This window comes from Lepeophtheirus salmonis, chromosome 1 (genome assembly GCF_016086655.4).
Source record: "Lepeophtheirus salmonis chromosome 1, UVic_Lsal_1.4, whole genome shotgun sequence".
NCBI classification, from domain to species: domain Eukaryota; kingdom Metazoa; phylum Arthropoda; class Copepoda; order Siphonostomatoida; family Caligidae; genus Lepeophtheirus; species Lepeophtheirus salmonis.
Genome location: NC_052131.2, coordinates 34,728,361 through 34,733,714, shown reverse-complemented (window position 1 = coordinate 34,733,714; position 5,354 = coordinate 34,728,361). Strand labels below are relative to the sequence as shown.

Genomic DNA, 5,354 nt, shown 5'->3' with positions numbered 1-5,354 from the left:
GAGTTATGTTATGAGTTGAATCTTGTTAGCTATTAATAATACCTGTGGCTTATTAGTTATTACTTATCAATAACAACTAAAATGTTAGTTATTATATGGATGCCCCTTAAGCAATCTATATTCATCTATGCTTTAGTTCCAGTCAATAAATTTTAATACTATTTGGTGGAGCACAAGCTCTTTTCTAGTAACATTACTCCAACCACGCAACCTTTTGTGCTAAAAAATATCATTTTTTGAGAAATTCGACTTGATAAACTCATATGAGCTTTGTAAAATTATAAAGCTATAATATTTGTCGTAGTTTTAATTTTATTTTAACATCACGTGATATTTTAAGCAACTCTTTTATTTTGGGTAATATTTGAAATCCTAAAAATTTGTTTTTGAGCAAAAAATGAGGATATACTTAAAAGTTAGATTTACTCATTGATTACTTAACATCTGGATAAACTATTCTCTTTTAAAATCACACAACCTCTCCATTAAAAGTATTTCTGTTTTGATTTAATAAGTTATATAAATATATTATTTTATCATAAATTAGATGTAAATAAATATTATTTTGCATAGAAATTGATTATTCATTCCATACGTGAAAGATACCTTCAAATTGTGTGGTTCCTTGTTGCAACAGTCGTAAAACATCTGATCGAGGGCTTAATGATAATAAAATAAGAACTTCTTTGCATAACGTTCCAATTTCAAACTTTTTTAATAAATAGAAATCGGCTATACCAATAAATTATATACCTGGTAAAAGATACTATATATTTATTATTGTGATATTACCATATTTAGTAATAAAAATCAAAGTTATAATTAAACAAAGGACCAGTGTAATGTAAATGGCTAAGGTGAGGTGTAAACGGAAAATGTTGAAATAGAATTAAGGGTGCAAAATTTTTTAAGAAAAGATGATATTTCAAATTTGTCAGAGCTCAAACTAAAATTAGATATCAATTGTGTGCCTACAAAAATTATAGTAGGTTGAATGGACGATGAAGTGCAATCAATATCTGTATATTACAAAATCAACGAATTCTTATTTAATTTATGATTGATAACTAGTTTTAATTCATTTTAGGTTGTCCAGTTATTGGATTTAGTGTAATAATTCAAGAAGACTTGAAATATCAAATGTGGAATACTGCAAATAAGATTTTAATGAATGAAATTAGTTATTGGTGGTGGCAAAGCAAATAAATACATATAACGAAGTTTTAAATTTACTTGTTTTGTTTTTAGACTAAGTATGAGGGCGTTACGGAACAAGATGCAATTATTAGAACAAACAGCTTGAATCAAACCATTTCTGATCTAGCTCAATTAATTTCCTATTAAAAAAATATAATTTGTTTCCAAGCAATACATGATAGGATTTTAAAATAAAAAGAATAATTATAGAACTGAACAAGAAATAAGTTTATTTGTTACTTTAAAGGTGAATTACTCTACATCGAGTTATCAATGTAATCATGAGTTATTCCAATTAAAGATTAATAGCATTTTTATATGTAAATATAATGTAATACATAAATACCGGAAGTAAAAGTAGAACTTGCTGTCACAATAAATTGTCATAATTAATTTGTAAAGAAATAAATATCAACCCAACTTCATTAGGTGCCGTGTCTTCAGTTTCAGTAGTGGCAATAATAATGATTTGTTGCATTAAAATAGGCACAATTTGGAATAATTCATGCTTAACATCTTGAATAATCCACACTTAGGTCCTGTATCCATAATATAAGTTTAAAATTGCTGAAGTTAAAGGTACATATTCAAGCAGACATCGTCTATATATGTATATATATATATCTACAGCGGAGGATGAGGCATCCTTAATAATAAACTCTTAAAAAATGAACCACCAACAAAGAATCATCTAGGAAATCAAAATCAAATCAGAAAGTACGGAATAATTCATGCTTAAAATCTTGAATAATCCACACTTAGGATCTGTATTTTCAACGCTTTTAATGATTCAGAAAAGGGAGATAAATTCCAAAAACAAGAGGTAAGACAAGAATTACTAAATGGGAAGTCATCTATCGATAAAAACAGGTTCATAAAGAGACCTTTTTCTACAATACAAGATAAATATGATGAACTACAAAGGAATTGACAATCTCATAAATATGTTATGGGTATTCCTTCAAAAATGTCTTCCTTCGATGTGGTTTAATAAGAGGTCCTTCCTCCATTCTCGCTAATAAAGACGATCTGCAATTAAAGTTAGATCTAAAAAAAATAAAAGAAAATCTTGTATAAAAATAGCTATTTCTCCAACAGAATTGAATTATACTTGATCATTGCTTTTGGAGGACTCCTTCAAGTTTCACCACCAAATAATGAGATTTTTCGACAAAATCTTCTACCAAACGACCACAATTCCATGATTGATAACTTAAGTTACAAATGAGGGGTTTCAATTAACCATCGGATAAGTCCTTATCTCCACGTTCATGATTCATCAATTTAAGAAGAATTGATTCTTCTCTTCTACCATTGTTATTTAATAGAATTTTTTTTTACTTATTTTAAAAGTTCTAATAATGACGTTGCACAGCTTGTGTCAATCCAGATGTTAAGTAATCCATGATTTACTTAAGGTATACAACTAAAAATCAAAGTAGAATTATGTTAAAGTATTAATTATTTAAACTGATGAATTTTTCCTTCAAAAATAAAGTATCAACTTCAGTTCGTGTTTGTAGAGGATCATTATGTAGTACGATTCATTCAAATGTTAATAATTAATTAATATAAAATATTATTTTTCAATTGATCTTTCAATACTAATTTGATTCATTCATAAAGTCGGTATAACCAAGTGTATTTGGGGTCAGAACTAAGATCACAAAATAATATTCCAAACTATAAATTAAGAATAATTTATACTTAGATGTGTGTTGTTTTAATTTAAAAAAATATGTTGATTTATTATTTTAGAGACTGAGGATTTAATATTTAATTTCTAGAGTATGATTTGAATAGATTCTTAAGGTTAGATTTATAATATTTAGAGATCCTGGCACCGAATCTGTAGCTATTTTAAAATTTGCAACTCCAAATCATAAATAAATATACATATTATTTTCTGTGTTACAAACGACTCTGCGAGTAAATACATGTGACTCTGCTGACTTCCGGCTCACTCATCAGTCATAATTATTACTTGATGGGAATTAAATGTACCTAGTCATATTATTTTGATCGTTTTTAAACACGGGAATGGGGATATTGGAAATCGATACACTCTACCTAATGTTTCCAGTTGGTTCTATTTCGGCAACAAATATAAGAATCTTGGTTATCCTAATAAATTAATTACAATTATTTATGCAACATTAATGTAAAATATTTCATATTATTTGAATAACACTTATTCAAATTCCAAATCCATTCAACCCTATTCCTAAATCCACGATAATTTCCCACCTCAATTAAATGTTATTACTTAAATAACATTATTAATCCTTCTAAGCTTTTGAATTAGGGATATTAATAATCGATACAGTCTGTATGAAGTTTTATATTCCTTTCTGTTTGGGAACTAACACATTACAATCGTTATGAATTAATACATTATAATTAAAAAAATAATGGAGGATATAATATTTAATATTATTTGATTAAAACTTATGGTATAATATTTTACAAACCCGATCTGAAGTTGACACTTTATTATTGAATGGCAAATTCATCAGTTAAAATTTTTACTTTATCAATGTTTTTAATTTTTAATGTTTTACCCAGCCAACACATAACGAAATATTAATGCTAGAATATAGTTAAATAAAGGTTGGTTATAACTCAGGTTGATGATTTTACTGACCATCAGGGATAGATATAGTCTTAAGTAGTTTGTCCTGATTAGATTCTTTGCTAATTGAGATTGAGAGGGAAGTCGAGCCGGAGTCTGAAAAGAGTGAAAGAGTAATAATATTGTAATATTAATAAAATATAATATTACACTACGGTGCGATGAATCCAAGAAAAGAAATGCAACTTTATGAGCTATTTAATCTCATTGATAGTAAAAGTAGATACAGTAGAGAAATAAGAGGCATTCCACCATATTCGGGCAAGAGTTATGATTCATCCTTTCTTTCTATCGATGGAGGTTTTTTTTTCCATTTCTTAAAGCCTCAACTGAGACCACAACTATGATTCATTAACCTGTCACAAGTAAATGAGTATTTTCGAAATAGACTCAGCCTCCCAGATACGTGAGTCCTTACTTCTTCTCCTTAGTTATAATAATTAATAATATATAAACAGTACAAGACTAAAGATTACTTCTTTATCATTATTCCTTTTTCTTCTTCTCCTATATAATTAATCTGTTCGAGATACAACAGTAAAGTTCGAACCGATAATAGAAAAGCATCAAAAACCGGCGAAGATGTCATGCATCAAATCTACTAGAGGAAAAATTACGAGCGGCAAAAATGTAGGCCGAAAAATGTAGGGGGAAAATGTTAGTGATAAAACTACCTAGAATCGTTTGAGTGGTTAGTGTCGCTGCTATTCCAAAAATATTTTTTTTCTACAACTAAATTAATAAGCTAAATTATTATTTTAAGTTAATTTTTTACTAATTTTCCAGCAATGAGTCAGGAGTGGTTAGCCAGACAAGCCTAAAGAAAGAAGTGGAAGAGGGTTTGTCAACAGATGGAATCTGTGCGAAATGGATTGAGCGAAGAAATGCTACAAGAAAACAATGTACCCAACGTTGATCAGCTTGAACCGACACAACAAGAACCTATCAGTATTCGGGACTCTAACCTTCCTTATTGTTATTGTCAGATACTGAGCCTGAGAATAGGATGACGACTGGAATACAATTAAATAAAAGGGTTTGTCCTGAGATTATTGAAGATATTAATACTATTAAGTTCTAACATTACTACTATTGAGGATAGTGAAGTGCAAAACTTACTCAATAACTTTGTACAACACTGGGCTTTGAAGCACCATATTAAACACTCGGCACATGATGATCTTCTTGTTATTTCTATTTATATTATAATAATATATATTTATTTTTCATAAATATTTTTTACATGCTATTCTTTTATGAATAAATAAATTATTATTATTTCCGCCTTGGTGTTATATGTACATGTATATGATGTTAATATTTTTAATTAAAAAAATATAAAATTGTGGTAAGTAATATTCTGTGAATTAGAAAGTGTTTTCATTACAATAGGGTTATTAAGGAGTTGATCACAACCATTCAACATCTAAGTGATAACGTTAGATTAGCGTTATTTAAAACTAGTTACTTGTTTTTAACTACCAAAAAACTATGAAATAACGTTCGATCAACGTTATTTGAAAGT

The 5,354-nt window shown here is 28.2% G+C and overlaps 1 long non-coding RNA gene across 1 annotated transcript; it reads right to left on the bottom strand.

The window, feature by feature from the left end:
- Positions 1-1,401: 1,401 nt before the first annotated feature.
- Positions 1,402-4,043, bottom strand: LOC121125816 (uncharacterized). Its single transcript, XR_005866758.2, has 3 exons — positions 3,842-4,043; positions 2,309-2,623; positions 1,402-2,244 (listed from the first exon to the last, which is right to left on the bottom strand). It is a non-coding gene; the product is annotated as an uncharacterized lncRNA (long non-coding RNA).
- Between the last annotated feature and the right edge of the window lie 1,311 nt (positions 4,044-5,354).